The 18727-nt window shown below is 40.0% G+C and overlaps 1 pseudogene; it reads right to left on the reverse strand.

Annotated features, from left to right (window-relative positions):
* Positions 1 to 11808: 11808 nt before the first annotated feature.
* LOC113884882 lies at positions 11809 to 12137 on the reverse strand (annotated as a pseudogene).
* Positions 12138 to 18727: the final 6590 nt, after the last annotated feature.

The following is an 18727-nucleotide window of genomic DNA, read 5'->3' on the forward strand; positions in this document are numbered from 1 at the left end:
TCCTGTGTGTGATCTCCTCCCATATCTTGCCAACCAGGGTCTGTGTAACAGTAGGATAAGCCAGAAGTGATGGTGTGTCACTTCAGAGATCAGGTTATAAAAGACAATGCTCTCCCTTCCTTCCCTCCCCTGCCCCCTCCGTCTCTCTCTTCCAAAGTATTTACTCTGGAGCAAGTCGAAAGGCCACAGGAAAAAGGAACTGAAAGCTTCTTCCAACAGCCACCTGGCCCCAGCTTCAGCACGTATCTGATTGCGGCCTCATGAGGGACCCTGAGCCAGATTACTCAGCCAAGCTGCTCCCAGATTACTGACCTCAGAAACTCCACAAGGTAATAAATGTTTGTTATTTTCAGTTGCTAAGTTTGAGGGGAATGTGTTACTCAACAGTAGATAAAGACACTTTGAATAATGCCTTTCTACCAATCATAGAGTGAGCACCCAGTCAAAGCATGGACCGGAAAGCACTTAGTAAACTTTAAAGTACGACATGAATTTAGATGTGAATGTGAATAGAGTGGAAGAAAGCGTCTAGAAAAGCACTCTCCAGAGGAACTGTCTGTGAAGATGGAAATGTTCTGTCTTTGTTGTCTTGAATTGGTGCTATGGAGCGCTGAACAAATTGCTAGTGCAAAATGCGGAGCTGAACGTTTTATTTTAATTCATGTAAATGGAAATAGTCATAGGTGGCTAATGGTACTGTTTTGGCCAGAACAGGTGTGGACAGGTTTCTAAACCCACAAATGACTATTCCAAAACAGTCAGAACACAGTACAGGAAAATCCAGGTCAGGTTTTCTTCTCCAACGATGACTTTTCTAAAGGAGGACTTGTGTTTTTCATGAGATCTGGAGATTACGAATTGACTTCAGTTAAGCAATTATTTCCTTCCTTGTGTAGAAAAAGGGCAGTGGTAAAATGAATGCATTTAGTGAAACTGGGTTTTCTGAGAGCTCAGGTAGCTTTACTTTTGTGTGTACATGTGAAATTTATTAGACATGAAATTATGGATTCAATGGACTGTCCCACACAGTTGACTAATTTTCATGATTGATGGAAGAGCCATGCAGGGAACCACCTGTGCCCACAGTTACCCAAAATGTACAGGGCACTGCTGATTCATCCACCTGGCGGCTGAGGGTTAATAACCTGGGTGTTTCTTGGCACCAATTTATTCAGTGATGTCATTTGGTAAATATGTAATCCCAAGTTCAAAGTAGCTACTCTAAGTTACTTGCAATGATAGTTAAACCTGGCTAAAGATAGACTTCAGTGTGTATAAAATTGTATCAGTTAAGGTTTGCAGGATGTCATGTAGATTATGCTGTTAGTTGAGTAGGAATGTTGAACTGGATTTTCTTATTCTTTCTAAATGATACAGAACTGTCACTTAAATATTGGTGCTATTGTAAGTGCCTATATCACATCAGATTATGTCTTTCATCCTCGAGCTTGTCGTCACTTTATCCTAAGATAACTATTGTGGCTCTAGACATGGATCAAGACAGGATGAGGGGGAATTGGTTATCCATTATTCATGAAAAAAAATAAAATTGGATCCTCATCTCATATACTGTGAACAGAATTTTTCTCTTGATGAATGAAAGATGTAAAACTATAAGAACAATGGTCAAGATATTTAGAAGAAGATATAAGAAAATTTATTTGTGGCCACGGAAGAGTTTACTACATAAGACATAAAATGTTCTAACCATAAAAGAAAAGATAGCAAATTCAATTACATAAAAACTAAGAACCTCTGTTTATCAAGACATCATACTAAAAAGTAAAAATGTAAGTCACAGATTGAGAGAATACTTGTTTAGCAAATAGACATAAAATGGATATCTTTAAAGAAGTTTTACAAATCAATAAGAAAAAGGCTTAATAGGAAAATAATAAAGATTCAATAGATAATCGGGAGAAAAAAACATGAACCTGTGTTTTACAAAGTGTGAATGGTAATTATTTTTGTCGTGAGTTAAATTGTGCCTCAACTACATGCCCTGATCCTTAAATGTCCATGTCCTAATTCTTAAAACCTGTGAATCTGACATTTTTGGAAAAAAAGGTTTTTGCAGAAATAACTAAGAATCTCATGATAAGATCATCCTAAATTATTCAGGCCGCTCAGTGGTAAACAATCCTCCTGATAACGCAGGAGACACAGGTTTGATCCCTAAGTCAGGAAGATCTTCTGAAGAAAGAAATGGCAACCCGCTCCAGTATTCTTGCCTGGAAAATCCCATGGACGGAGGGGCCTGGCAGGCTATAGTCCATGGGGTCGCAAAGAGTCAGACACGACTTAGCAACTAAACAACAAATTATCCAGGTAGGTCCTAAATCCAACGACGAGCATCTTTATGAGAGTCATTCAGGTGAGAGACACATGGATCTAAAAGGCCACATGAAGGCAAAGAAAGAGATTTGATTGGAGTTATTCAGCCACAAGCCAAGGAAGAGGCCTGACACTACCAGAAACAGGAAGATGCGAGAAGGATTCTTCCTGAGAGCTTTCAGAAGGAGCGCAACTCTGCCTGTGCTTTGATGTTGGTCTTCTGGCTCCCAGAACTGGGAGGGAAAACATTTCTGTTGTTTCAAGTCACCCAGTGTATGGAAATTTGTTACAGCAGCCCTAAGAACCTGATATGATACATAAGAAGAGATACTTTCACTAGTGATTAGTCAAACAGAAGTTAAAACCTCATGTAATACCCTGTACACAAACTATACTGGCAAAAATTAAGGTGACCGATCATATCAGAGGTGGTAAAGATGTGGCTTAATGAGAACTCATATGCCATACTGGTAGGGTTGTAAATTGGTGCAGTTACTTTGGAAAACAAGTGCATAATGCCCTGTGAAAATGAATCTGTATGTATTCTATAATCCAGCAATGCTATGACTAGGTTCAGTACACTCAAGAGGGACCCTGAAACGTGTAGGAGACATCTACAAGAAAACTCACTGCCACTTTGTTCATAAAAACAAAAACTAGAAAAGACACAAATGTCTAGCAACAGGGAAATGAATAATTTGAAGCATCTTCACATTATAAATTTACACAGGGAAAATGAATATACAACTTCTACATGTAACAATATAAACAATTTTTAGAAATATAATATGGAATAAGGAATAGAAGCTGCAAAATTTGCTCAGAGTCCAACAAAATTAAACAGTATGCTGCTTATGGAAGTCTACATAAGATATAGCATATGCATTTTTTTTTTTAAAAGATGGTGTTTACTTGGGGGCAGAGGAGACCGGTGATGGGAAAGGAGGTATATGCTGGTCCAGGAATACTCTGGTCCTGAGATGTGGAATGGATCCCTAATTGTATCCATTTTGCGCATATTAACTAAGAAGGTTACATAAGTTTTTTTAACAAAATTATTATTAAAAATATTTAGTATCAAAACAAAAAGTAAAGAAGAATGCTATAATAACAAGGGCTACACAGAGATCATCTATAATCTAAAGTTGCCAGTGTGTCTGCTGAGTGTCCTTTCGACAGGTACCAGAAGAGACGGAAGAATGGCTGTAACCTCCCATGTTAGTCACTCAGTCGTGTCTGACTCTTTGCGACCCCATGGTCTGTAGCCCTCTATCCATGGGATTCTCCAGGCAAGAATACTGGAGTGGGTTGCCATTCCCTTCTCTAGGGGATCTTCCCTACCCAGGGATCAAACCCATGTCTCCCACATTGCAGGCAGATTCTTTACCATCTGAGCCACCAGGGAAGCCCACAACTTCACATATAGAAATTTAAAGAGATAAAATAACCCCCTGCATATATGTTGAAGTGAGAATAGTTGTTACAGCAGGTAGAAGAAAAATGGGCCATTGATCAGAGGAAAGGAGATAAGACTACTCAGATAAAATTTGTATACATCAGTAAAGCTTTCCCAGATACTTTACTTTCTCAGGTGAAGTCCTGAATCATGCTTTGGGTAAGGACGACAGAGAGCTGAAGAGGGCAATGCCTCCAGATACTCTGAGAGAAAAGAAATAAACGTGTCAGAGCATACAGCTAGGATACCTCCTTGGGCATTGTGGCTAGCGTGCATATGGAGGTAACCTCACAACCTGCGTTGTGTCAGCTGTTCTAAATGACTGTGTGTGAAGGTGGGCCGAGTTCAATCTTGTACATGGATGCTTAGGTCTTCATTGCAAAACCCTAGGGCCTAACAAGGTTTTCACTTCTTGGCTGTCAGGACTTATCCTATCTGAAGCATGCCATCTGTTTCCAGTTGAGACCCTAACTGATACAAGCAGGCCTATTAATTATCTCTCTCAAACCAGCTGTTGGCAATCCTAGGCGTGGTTTCCTGGCAGCTATTACTCTACACTATTTGCCTCAATTCCATGTAAACAAAGGTGTCAGTATAGAGCTGTGATTCTCAAAGTGCTGTCTCAGACCAGCCTCACCAGCATTACCTGGGAACTTGCTAGAAATGCAAAGACTGCCCCACCCAAGGCCTGCTGCTGCTGCTGCTGCAAGTCGCTTCAGTCGTGTCTGACTCTGTGCGACCCAACTCAGTCCGAAACTCTGGAGGTGGGCGCAATAACCTGCTTCATGCAGCCCTGCAGGGACTGCCCTGGTGGCGCAGTGGATAAGAATCTGCCTCTCGATGCAGGGGACATGGATCTGATCCCTGGTCTGGGAAGATTCCTCATACCTGGAGCAAGTAAGCCTGTGTGCCACAGCTACTGAAGCCTGCATGCTCTGGGGTTCACAGGCTACAACTGGTGAGCTCCTGAAGCCTGTGGACCCTAGATCCTGTGCTCCCCAGCAAGAGAAGCCACCGCAACGAGGAGCCCGTGAACCACAACGAGAGAGTAGCCCCAGCTCTCTGCAACTAGAGAAAGTCCGTGTTCAGCAATGAAGATCCAGAGCAGCCAAAAATAAATAAATAAAGCAGTGTGTACATGTTAAAAAAAAACAGCAAAAATTAAGAAAAAGAAGAAGCCTTGTAGGTGATTCTGTATGTGTTACACCATGAGACCCATTAGCATGAGGAATTCGCAGTGGACACTGAAGCATCTCAAAGACAATATTTTATGTTCAAAAGAAAAATTGTAGCTTCTTACCATGTACAGCATGATGCTTTGAGATGCGTATACATAGTAAAATGATTACTACAGTCAAGCTAATTAACATCTCCATGTCCTCACAGAATGATTATCTTTTGTCTGGTAAGAGCCCATCTGAGGATCTAAGTGAAGTTGCTCAGTCATGTCTGACTCTTTGCAACCCCACGGACTATAGCCTACCAGGCTCTTCTGTCCATGGAATTTTCCAGGCAAGAGTACTGGAGTAGGTTGCCATTTTCTTCCCCAGATCCTAGGATCTAGGCTCTTAGCAAATTTTTAGTCTACAGTACAGAACTATTCACTGTAGACACCATGGTGTATATAAGTTCTTCAGAACTTCTTCATTCTACATAACTGAGACTTGGACCTTTATCTCATTTGATAAATAGCTCCCCATTCCTCCCACCTCCCCAGTCCTGAAAACCATCATTCTATCCATACTCTCTGGTTCCGTGACTTTGACTTGTCTAGCTTCCATGTATAAGTGAGATCATGCAGTATTTTTCTGTGTCAGACTTATTTTGCTTAGCATAATGTCCTCTGGGTCCATCTACTTGTTACAAATGCCAGAATCTCCTTTTAAAGGCTGAGTTCAGTTCAGTTCAGTAGCTCAGTTGTGTCTGACTCTTTGTGACCCCGTGGACCGCAGCACACCAGGCTTCTCTGTCCATCACCAACTCCCAGAGTTTACCCAAACTCATGTCCATTGAGTCGGTGATGCCAACCAACCATCTCATCCTCTGTCATCCCCTTCTGCCTTCAATCTTTCCCAGCATCAGGGTCTTTTCAAATGAGTCAGTTCTTTGCATCAGGTATCCAAAGTATTGGAGTTTCAGCTTCAGCATCAGTCCTTCCAATGAATATTCAGAACTGATTTCCTTTAGGCTGAGTGGTATTCCATTAAATGTACCACAATTTCTTTATCCATTGATGTTGTTTTAGATCTTGATTATGGTAAATAATGCTGCAATGAACATGGGTAAGATACTGATTGCATTTCCTTTGAATGTATACACAGAAGAAGGATAACTGGATCTATTTTCAAGTTTTTGATGACCCTCCATGCTGTTTTCATAATGGCTGTACATTGCCACCAACAGTGTACAAGGATTCCCTTTTCTCCACATCCTCACCAACACATGTTATCTTTTGTCTTTTTGACAGTAGCCCTCCTAACAAGTGTGAGGTTATATCCCATTGTAGTTTTGATTTGCATTTCCCTGATAATTAGTGGTGCCAAGCATTTTTTCATGTATCTGTTGGCCATTTGTATGCCTTCTTGGGGAAAAAATGTCAAGTCTTCTGTCCATTTTTTCCATTGGATTGTTATCTTGCTATTGAGTTGTATGAGTTCCTTGCGTATTTTTGGATATTAACCCCTTATCAGATAGATGACTTGCAAATATCTTTTTCCATTCTGTAGGTTGTCTTTTTGTTTGTTATTGCCTTTGATGAGCAGAAGCTTTCTAGTTTGATACAGCCCTTGTTTATTTTCACTCTCATTGCCTGTGATTTCATCATAGCCAAGAAAATCATTGCCAAGGTCGATGTCAAGGAGCTTTTCCCTGTGTTTTCCTCTAGGAGTTTTACCAAGACATGTTTAAGACTCACTCCAAGTTGAGTTGATTTTTGTCTATAGTACAATGTAAGGGTTCAATTTAATTCTTTTGTATGTGGTTATTCAGTTTTCACAGCACCATTTTGACTTACTGTTTCTCTCAAGAGAGAGATTCTTTTTTGTCTATTGTGTATTCCTGGTACTCTTGTCGAAAATTAGTTGACCCTATATGCTTAGGTTTATTTCTGGAATTCCTATTCTGTTCTGTTGGCCTATGTGGCTATTTTTATGGAATTCTCCCACACTGTAGAAGTGGAAGAACTTAGGAGGGAAGCTTTAAAAGTAGGGGAAAATTTTTCCTCTTGGTGAATTTAATGTGGGGCAAGTCTTAGGGGATCATTATATCATGATGTTAAGTGACTCAAGGCTATTTTAACAATGCCCTAAATAAATGACTTTATTGAAGATTAATGAACTGAGTGAATCTGTTGAAGAGATTTGTGCTGATTGGATCATCATCTAATTCTACAGCCCATACCCTTTCTAAATTTGGTAGTGAGAGAAAAAGCATATAAACAAAACAATTTCAGCATGTGATAAATTACTCTAGTCAGGGCAAAAGTAGACCAGGGTCTAGTAGCTGGAGTTTAAAAAAGAACTTGGTAGCTTACTAGGGATCTAGGGTTTACTATGTTAATTTTGTGAATTGTTGTTTTTCAGTCAATGATTGGTGTCTGATTCTTTGTGACCCCATAGACTGCAGCACCTTGGCTTCCCTGTCCTTCATTTTGTCCTGGAGTTTGCTCAGATTCATGTCCATCGAGTCAGTGATGCCATCCAACCATCTCGTCCTCTGTCATCCCCTTCTTCTCCCGCCCTCAATCTTTCCCAGCATCAGGGTCTTTTCCAATGAGTCAGCTCTTCACATCAGGTGGAACAGTTCTCTAAAGTTTTCTACATCTCAGATAAGGACTAAAAATGATTCTGTGAAAAACTACAGTTTTGTCATGACCTCATAAATTATTTATAGCGTTATATTCAATATTGTTACCAGCACCACCTGGTCAGCACCCAGGACTTAAGGTCTTTTTAGGCTTCAGTATTTAATGTTTGCTACACAGACCATAGTACCTAGCAGAAGCTCATTGCTTAATCTTCAGTTTAATAAAAAATTGCTATTTCTTCACTTTTAACATTTTTTGAATTTTTTGGGGGCGGACACCCTCCTTTATCAAGTCTCTTAATGACTCTGAGGTAAACTGCATTTTGATTAGTCAGCCATTAAATGTGTTTACATGTGTTTCATTTGCCGCTGACTCCCTGCTGTCAGATTTGCCTGGATGTGAAACTAAAGGTTATAAATAAATTGAATACTTTGACTACATAAGCCTAAATAACTGGTTTACCTCTCTTTATTGTTTTAGTTTTTCTCTTTTGAACTTGTACGTTGGTCATTTCTAGTTGTCTCAGGAAGGCAACAGGAAGATAGGTCTCTAAATTTTGCCTGATATATAGAATAGATAGTTACAGACCCATTTCCCTAGAAATGTTCTAGTTCTGAGATGTCCTGCTGAAGTGTGTGCATGCTTACTTTCTCAGTCGTGTCTGACTCTGCGAACCCATGGACTATAGCCCTGCAAGTTCTTCTGTCCATGGGATTCTCCAAACAAGAATACTGCTATGGGTTGCCATTCCCTTCTCCAGGGGATCTTCCTGACCCAGGGACTGTGCCCGGGTCTCCTGCATTGCACATAGATTCTCCATCATCTGAGCCACCAAGGAAACCCATATTATCTTGGCATGCAGCTCTAATTCATTTGTGGATGAGATTACATAGTCAAATGTGGAAAGCCTATTTGAAATACCCACTTTAAAACATGGTGAATGTTTTTATGCATTCTATGAAATTACCTGTCAATTGACTTTATTTTAGGCTCAGATCTGCCTCTTGCCTGACTAGTTTATATTGCACTTTGCATGTGCAAAGACTTCTTTTTCAATGCATCTACCCAGTATTCATGTGTTGAAGGTTTATGGAAAGATGGTTTTGCTGAAGTATACAAGTGATACAATGAAAAGCTCATGGCATTTGCAGCCAGACAGACCTAGATTAGGCTGCTATTTGTGATGAGGGACAAATTACTTAAGAGCTCAGAGCCTTAGTTTTCTTATCTAAAAATGTATATAATAATATTTCCTCAATAGGTTGTTGAAATAACACGTATTAGTATCTAACAAAGTCTGATACATAGCATAGGTTTCAGCTTTCTCCCTTTTAAAAAAGTTATCTATTAACTGATATAAAGCATATTCAAATTCTACTTATTTGAGCAATAATCTTAAAGTCTACTTTATATCTTTAAAAGGCATAGATTAGAAAATTTTTATATAGGAAATTTGATCTCCTAGAACAATATAACTCTTCAAATCAAACTCTATTAATAATAAGCTTTCTTCCAAAGATTTGGATCTTTAAACTATCTTTAGCCCTATTATCGGTATTTCAGATAGGGCCATTTGGATGCAAATTAGCCAGAAAATGAACTCCAGTAGAAGTATTTATTTAGAGACCAATGCTGTAGTTCTCTGATCCAGAGAACTTCCTCACAAAATGGGATCACACAGAGGTCAGTGGTAATAAAGCAAAACCATAAATCAAAGTAGAATCTTCCTATAAATCAGCAGCAATACACTCAGTTACTACATCAGTCAGGATTATTTATAAATATGTCAATAAATAGTGTAGTATCTCTTGGTTTCTCTTCATGTTCCACAGTTTATACAATTTGCAATAATTTATAATGTACCTTTGCAATGTAAAAGGTTCTATTGTTTAATGAATATCCAATTACCTACCTTACAGAGCACACGTGTCCTCCCTTTACTTATCTTAGAATGTTAATTACTGTAAGCCCTTACTTCTGTGCTGGTGGGTCTCAAACTTTATCAGGCATCAGAACCACTAAGAACTTACTGAAACACAGATTGCTGGGTTCCACCCTCAGTGTCAGATTCAGTAGATCTGGATTGAGGCCTGAGAATCTGCATTTCTAACAAGTCCCCAGGTGATGTGATGCTGCTCTAGCTGGAAGAGCAGGAAAGGAAATGCATGATGCTTAGAGACCCTACAGAGATTCCCCCGTCTGGTTTACTTCCTTTTTTCTCTTTGCTCTTTCATGCTTATAGTCTTAGAATAGAGCTGTAGCCAAACCATAGTCCCACTGATAGAAAAACGTTTTGTGTTGTAAGCCTTTGAGGTTTGGGGGTTGTTTGTTATCCCATCAAAAGGTGGCTACTGTATCAGTCCACTTTAGCATTATTTGAATAGTAACACTTGGAAGTGATCTAAATATTTATTTAAAGAGATGAATAAATAAATCGTGGACTATTCAGGAAGTGGTATAAAATTTGGCAGTTAAACTGTGAATAAACGCCATCTTTGTTAATATATAAATCTTAAAACCAGTCATGAGGGTAAAAATATTAATTTACATAGATTTTAGAAAATGCCAAATACTCCTCTGTATTATGGGCATATATGTAGTGAAATGGTTAAAATATGAATGAAATAACATATTCTAAATTCAGAAGAATATTTACATGTCAGAGGGGAGTGAAAAGGATGAGATTAGGGAGGAGTGAAGAACCTATAACTGTAAAGTTTTGTTTCTTCATAGAATGAGGACTAGATGTCAAGATCAGGCAAAGTTAGATGGTAGGGATGTACTGGTCTGTATACTCTCCTTTATGACTAGAGTTCTTCATAGCACAATAAAATATATCTTTTCAAGGAGGGAGCTTGCATTAGAAATGTGTTTTGCAACTCATGGGGTCTAGCAGCTGCAGATGTGTGGCAGAGGAATGAGCCTGGAATTTTGAGATTCTCCCAGGTTATAAAAACAAAACAATAGAAATAAGCAGTTCAAACTATTTGTGAATCAGTCTTAAACCTGTCTTAAACATGGGCACAGATATCAAGCCACATAGTGGCAGTTAGCATGCTTACCAGCTATATTCTTTTTCTTGAATGCTGATTTATTTACTCGGTTGGAACATTTGATACTGATTTTAATTCATTAAAAATGCTGGGCTAGGCTTTCAGAGGTTACACATGAAGCCCAATTTCCTTTCTCTCTCTCACTCTCTTTTTTTTTTGTTTGTTTACTGGAGACAAGAAAGGAGGATAATTGAATGGGTGTGATTGTTTCAAAACTTTACACACTTCCTTCGTTTCCCTTCAGGAGGAAAGCAAAAGGGTAGTGTTGCTTTAAAAACTCTACGGAGAGCAGCTGAATAATCTGGAGAGCTTTTGAAAAGCACAATTTTCCAGGCCCCATCTCACATCCTAGTGAATCTGAATTTTCCAAATATGAGACAGAGAATCTGTTTATTTATTCATTCATTCACTCATTCATTTATTTACAAGCTTTCTACACTCACTGTTACCTTCAGGGAACTAAAATCTCCCTAACTTCCACCAGCTGAGAATTTCTTTTCCGATTTACCACTCACTGCTGCATATCATTCATTTTTTTCTACCTTATAAAGCAGTAAGCAAGTGCTAAAAACAGAGCAAACCAATAAAGTAGGAACGTTATATATAAATCAATTTACACAAGTGTTATAAAATTACGTGGGTCTGTTAAAAGGAGAGCAACCCAATTATAGAGTTTACCCTACTGAGTCCCAGATGCTGAACCTCATTTAGAAGTTGGCATATGTAGAAGATTCCTTGTAGCTATGCTTAGAGTATCTTTGTTCCCTGGGTGTGTAAGCCTTCTTTTAAAAATATCTTAACTCTTCCATTCAAGGTGTAGAGTATGGAAATATGCAGAGCTTGGGAGGACACTGACTTGGAAACTGGTGTCTTTCAAACTGAAATTGTTGTAATGATAACCTGTTAATAGGTTTTCTTGTGGGCCCGCCCGACTTGGCCTCCGTGGGCCGGGGAGCCGGGTTGACCAGCTGTGCCTGGCCATGAGGGATATCTGTGTTTCCTGTTTATTTTGTTTTGTTTTGTTTTGTTTTGGCTGAGTCGGGTTTTAGTTGCGGCACCTAGCCTTAGTCGCTCTGTGGCATGTAGAATCTTAGTTCCTCAACCAGGGATTGAATCCGTGTCCCCTGCATTGCAAGACAGATTCTTTTTTTTTTTTCAGGTTTACATACAATACAAACACTTTATTAACAGCAGATCATCCTGGTGGGCCAAGGCGTCAACCCAGACATCCAGCACCCAGTCACAAGTTCAGCGCAGCCTCCGAGCCTCTCGCTCTGACTCCAACAGGGTGAGCACGTCGCCCTCGCGCTCGGGGCCTTTCACGTTTCGGATGATGGAGCGGCTCGTGTCGTCCATGAATTCTACGCGCACCTGCGTGCACTGTCCCTGAGAACCGGTCCTGCCAACACCTTGGTGACCCTGGCAAGCTTGATGGGCTGCACACGGCTCGTGTCCATGATGGCGGCGCGGCGGTGGTCGGGCGGAGAGCGCAAGACAGATTCTTAGCCACTGAAACAACAGGGACGCCCCCATTTGTGTGTTAATTGAAAATTAAAGTTTTGCTGGCATTTATGAAAATATTAATATATTTTATGATTAAAACTTAAACGCTAACCTTTTATTGATGTGTATTTGTGTGTATGTATGTGTGTTTTGTGGAAGACAATTTTTCCACAGACCAGGGGTACCGGGGAGTGGAGGGATGGTTTGGGGATAATTCAAGTGCATTAAATGTATTGTGTATCTTATCTCTATTATTATTACATCAGCTCCAGCTCGGATCATCAGACATTAGATTCTGGAGGTTGGAGACCCCTGACTTAAAGGACAGGAAGCAACTGCAGCGAGCCCAGTGTGGGAGGGTGCTACAGTGACTGGCCTCCACCCTGAGGTGGTAAGGAAGCTTAATGAGACTTTTTAAAAATTTCTTTAATTGGAAAATAATTGCGTCACAGTGTTGTGTGTTGGAGAAGGCAATGGCACCCCACTCCAGTACTCTTGCCTGGAAAATCCCATGGACAGAGGAGCCTGGTGGGCTGCAGTCCATGGGGTTGCTAAGAGTCAGGCACGACTGAGCGACTTCCCTTTCACTTTTCACTTTCATGCATTGGAGAAGGAAATGGCCACCCACTCCAGTGTTCTTGCCTGGAGAATCCCAGGGACAGCGGAGCCTGGTGGGCTGCCGTCTATGGGGTTGCACAGTCGGACACGACTGAAGCGACTTAGCAGTAGCAGTAGCAGTTATGTGTTTCTGCTGTATAGCAAAGTGAATCAGCTATGTACATATATCCCCTTCCTCTTAAGCCTCCCCCAACTCGCACCCCCCTCACCATGAGACTCTCTTAACTGGTTTCTCTGTGGCTGTTTTTGTGCCAGTCTGGCCTTCTTGCGTGGTCTTCAACAGTGCCAGCCAAAAATATGTGTGTGTGTGTGAAGTCGCTCAGTTGCGTCTAACTCTTTGTGACCCCATGGACTGTAGCTTGCCAGGCTCCTCTGTCCATGGGATTTTCCAGACAATAGTACTGGAGTGGATTGCCATTTCCTTCTTCAGCCAAAAATGATAACCAAGCAAACCCTGGGTGGCACATACCTGGGGCCACTGCACCAAGTCTGAAGTGCAGCCAACAGAAAGGCTGATTCTTTGGCCTTTTGTACCGGAAAGTAAGAAGGCTGTCAGATGTGGGTCTTGTCACGTAGACGCCAGTGCCCATTTGAGAGCACCTGTTGACCAAAATGGCACAGAGGTAAAAAACCCACCTGCCTGCCATTGCAAGAGATGTAGGGGACATTGATTTGACCCCTGGGTCAGGAAGATCCCCTGGAGGAGGAAACAGCAACCCACTCCAGTATTCTTGCCTGAAGAGTTCCATGGACAGAGGAGCCTGGAGGGCTACATTCCATGGGGTCTCAGAGCTGGACACAACCGAGCGACTGAGCATGCGCGCATGAACATTTCATGATAATTTCAGGAGCAAAAAGAATGAGTGCAATGGATGACAACACAACAAATATATAAAGAAAATTTTTGGATTAATAGTGATGGTCTAAAGAATTCATTGTGGTTGCCAGAAGCAAGGGTGGATGCTGGGGCAATTTGGTAGAGTCAAAAGGGACAAACTTCCAGTTATAAGATAAATAAGGACTGGGGATGTCATTCCAGCATGGTGACTATAATTAATACTACTGTGTGGTATATTTGAAAGCTGCTTAGAGAGTGGATCCTAAAAGCTCTCATCACAAGGAAAAAAATTGGCAGGGGGGGCCATGCCACATGGCATGCAGAATCTTAGTTCTTCAACTGGGGATCAAACCCATGCACCCCGCAGTAGAAGCACTGAGTCTTAACCACTGGACTGCCAGGAAAGTCCCCCCAGGTTTTTTGTAACTATAAGAGGAAACGGATGTTAATGAAACTTACTGTGGTAATTATTTCACAGTATGTATAGGTCAAGTCATTATGCAGTACATTTTAAACGTTTATGGTGTTATATGTCAGGTATAGCTCAGTAAAGGTAGAGATAAATAAAATGCAGAAGGAATGACAGAATTTGAGAATGCTTATTTTGCAAACTTTAATAAACTAGTGGGTCTAGGCAGTGATAAACAAAGGCTCTTAAAACCGTTAGATAAAAGGTTAAGGGGTAAACTTCATAAGGGACGGGGCAGTCTGATGATACCAGAACCCACTGATCAATCTTACCACTGAAAGTGAGCAGGCAACCAGACACGAAGTACCTGCTGTGAAATATCAGTGTCTCGAAAACTGAACCTGAATCTAATTAAGCATCTTGATCTACGAGTTGACAGGAAATGTGAGGGACAGAAGAGCATATGTAAACTGATACCTTGAGGATGCAATCTACCAAATTCAGAATAAGGGAAATCCCATAGCATAGAAAAAACAAGAGTGAGGCACAAAAACAGTAGATATTTAAAGAGGCTCTGAAAACATAGCAACAAAATACAGTCCTCAGGATCTTGTTTGGATTTGGATTCAACCAAAACAACTTTGAAATACATTTTATAGAAAATCTGGTAAAATCGAACATAAACGGGGTATTAGGCAATAGTAAAGACTTGCTGCTAATTTTGTCCAATATGATAGTGTCATTGTGATTACATCTTTTTTAAGTCTTCATCTTTTAAATATAGGAGAAGGCAATGGCACCCCACTCCAGTACTCTTGCCTGGAAAATCCCACGGACAGAGGAGCCTGGTGGGCTGCAGTCCATGGGGTTGCTAAGAGTCAGGCACGACTGAGCGACTTCCCTTTCACTTTTCACTTTCATGCATTGGAGAAGGAAATGGCAACCCACTCCAATATTCTTGCCTGGAGAATCCCAGGGACAGAGGAGCCTAGTGGGTTGCCACCTATGGGGTCGCACAGAGTCGGACATGACTGAAGCGACTTAACAGCAGCAGCTGTTAAATATTCTGAAGTATTTATGGATGAAACCATATGATAATTGGGATCCAGAAGAGGGCAAAAAAAGTGAGGAGGAATAGAGGAGAAAGTAGGGACAAATGTTGCTGGCTTGTGGAACTTGGGTGGGGATATGTGGCTTTCATTATATTGTTATCACTACTTTTGTGTATGTTTGAAAAATCCTTGAAAAATGATTAAAAAATGACAATACATGAACAAATTCTTTTTAAACAAATGTACAGCCTCTCATGGGTTCTGTTGAATAAGCCAGCTTTGAGAATCATTTAGGTGGAGAGGACCTTGGAATGATGCTAGGGGCAAGTGTAGAGAGGCTGGAATAACCCCTCCCCCCACCACTACCTCTGGCGGCTCAGGCTGCAGTGAATCTGCCTGCAATGCAGGAGCCCCAGGTTCGATCCCTGGGTTGGGAAGATCTCCTGGAGAAGGGAATGGCTACCCACTCCAGTATTTTTATCTGGAGAATTCCTTGGATGAAGGAGCCTGGTGGATTACAGTCCATGGGGTCGCAAAGAGTCGGACACGACTGAGTGACTGACTAATGCTACCCTCCCCCCGTCTGTCCCCCCCACCACGCCCAAAATAGTTCCCAGTCACTCTCCTGCTCTCACGGGTTCTCAGTTTTAATGATGGGCGAAGTACAGAAGAACTCAGGATGCAAGAATACTTGCGTGATGTTATAGTTGGAAGTTTTTAATAGAATTTTAATAGAATTCCTTCTCTGATCTGAGAAAAAGATTAATGGGTATTAATATTTAGCTTCTATTTCCATGAAAAGCCTGTGGAAAAGCATTTTGCAAAGCATCTATGGTAACTAATCCAGAAAATAAATCAAATTAGTCACTGATGAGGGCTTGCATTACAAACCAAAATAAGATACGTTTTTTTGATGAGTGGCTAGCTTGAGGGTAGAACTTCATGGTTTTATGACACCAACATTTACTATTAATTATTTCCAAGTTAGTTTAGCTCATAAGATGCTATGGAAATAGCATTGAGCTGGATGTTCTGAGACCAGGTTTTGATTTTGGATCTTTCGCTGGCAAGGCATGTGACTCTTCAAGTTACTCCCTCTGAGGTTCAATTTTTTTTCTTTTTTCTAAACAGAAAACAGAATAAATGTCTGAGGTCCTTCCAGCTATAAAATTCTATTTGTCTCTGAATTTAAAAAATGTTCTCATTCCTTTGCCTACACAGTTTCATTTATTCCTAAATCAGACTTATGACATTGGAAGTTTTATTATTCACAGCTGACAGATGTAGAAACTGAGGATAGAGACAGTAAATAATCTAATGAACAATGAAAGTTTAGGTGTGACCTGATTTTCATTCTTACAGAAATATCCAGTCATTGACTTCTCCTATGTGTACTGTTGTTTACTATTAGTAGCTGAGGTTCAATGCACTTAGACATTTGAAATCATTGCAAACTGTGAAATATTAGAGAAGTTTGATTTGTCTTAACGGTCATAAAAGTTTTACATCTCAATATGAACTATCATTTTTAAAATATGATAAGAGCATTTCTATAAAATATGTTCCTTTCCAGCTGGATTTGTGTGTGTGTATGTGTGAAAATAAGTTTCCTAAAATTTCAAGGACTTTAAATGAATCAATAGTATATAGTATGTCTAAGATGTATTGTAAAATAAACAAAAGATCTCTAAATATTAAAAGACCAAATTTATTCATTTAGCTTCCCTTGTGGCTCAGCTGGTAAAGAATCCGCCTGCATTGTGGGTTCGCTCCCTTGGTTGGGAAGATCCCCTGGAGAAGGGAAAGGCTACCCACTTCATTATTCTGGTCTGGAGAATTCCATGGACTATACAGTCCATGCGGTCGGAAAGAGTCGGACACAACTGAGAGACTTTCACTCACTCACTCAAGTATTTAGTAAACATTTGCCATTGCCTTCCCAGATAGCTAAGTGGCAAAGAATCCACTTGCCAGTGCAGGAGACTTAGGAGATGAGGTTTGATTTCTGGGTCGGGAAGACCCCCTGGAGAGTGGGAAATGGCAGCCCATTCCCTTATTCTTTCCTGGAGAATCCCATGGGCAGAGGAGCCTGGCAGGATGAGTCTGATACAACTGATTGAGCACACACAAGCATTCGCTCTGCACCTCTTTGTTCCAAATGAATTTGAATCGTTAGCGTGGTTCAAAAGCCACCTGGATAGGATGGGACTCAGTTCCTGTCCAGGTGTCCTAGGATGGAGCTTGTTATCTACCTGATTTCCAGGGTCATAGCATTGTTAGCCCACGCCCAATGCATTTTGGCTCTGTAATCAAAATACTGGCGTCTCTGAGAAAGTTCAAAATGCCAAACTACTTATGCTATATAACAGAACCTTACATATAATGGAGGCGCTCAGCAAGTAAATATTGAATTAAAGCTAACATGAGGACAAGGTTAAGGTAAAAAGTAGTCAAGGTTAAGGCCGTTTGAGCAGGTGAGATTTCAGGTGGCAATAAATCAGGTTATTATTTTAAGGGTAATAGATACTTGGTTCTTTGTGGATTTTCTTGCGCAAAACCAGACCTGTGTTGTTCTAAAGATTTGACATCCACAATGGCAATGAGAGTAAAGATAGCTGTCTTTCTTTTTCACTTTATACTTTTCAAAGCACTTTAATTATATCTCATTTAACTTTTAATATCAATTCTTGATGACATATTCATGTAAACATTGGCTTGAATTTTAAGTGGGAAATGGACAAACCCAGTTTTGTAGGGGGTTAGTGTATTCCTGCTAAAAATAATGTAATGAAAGAAATAGAAGTGTACTTTGGAGGCAGCACACATTTATACATTATTTAGGCAGTTTATAGTTATAATACTGACACTGTTTCCTTTGGGGAAAATGAAAACTTTCATGTTAATGCCACCTTTTAAGGTCTGAATATTCTGGTGAAATTAAAGGGAACTTTGAGGGCAGGTAAATAAAAAGGCATGCTGCCCTGTTTTAAATTGTGTGACCATGAAGATTATGTCTTTACAAAACTGTTTTTCTAATTTATAGTGCATTTTCATGAGCATAATTCAGTTGTTTAATTCCCAGTAGCACTGAACAGAAAGCAACACTGTAAGTGGCTGATTAATATAATATTTTATGTTTATCTTTAGTCAGTAACCATGTCAGTATGTGAAGATGTTTTGAAAGCAGCAAGATGTTCAAAACAGACTTTCTTTGCTATGTAATTTTCTTGAGATATTTCATTTTTAAAATGTTTATATTAAAGCTTTTCAATGTTGTACAGCTTAGCCAAATAGCATTTGTACTGCACCTTTAATAACATTTAAATAAAATTTTAAGGCTGGAAAATTATTGGTTCAACAATGGTTTAAGGGATGTTTCTTTCCTATTATCACCTGCTATATTTAAATCTTTATACCTTCATATACTTTGGGATAAACTAAGTCCAGGTGGTTTCCATTTAAAGTTCTCAGACTTTGTCCAGATTTTCCTTTGTGTTAGCAACAGGCATGTTATTAGCTGTCTTGTACCATCATGTATCCCTAATTTGCATTTTCTCCACCCTTCGCACACAGCTTGATGTCTCAAATCTTCATTTTTCAGGGGATACAAATTATTCAGTAAAAGGCATAATCTTTCTTAAAGGAAATAATAATCATCC

Source organism: Bos indicus x Bos taurus, chromosome 27 (assembly GCF_003369695.1).
Source record: "Bos indicus x Bos taurus breed Angus x Brahman F1 hybrid chromosome 27, Bos_hybrid_MaternalHap_v2.0, whole genome shotgun sequence".
Lineage (NCBI taxonomy): Eukaryota > Metazoa > Chordata > Mammalia > Artiodactyla > Bovidae > Bos > Bos indicus x Bos taurus.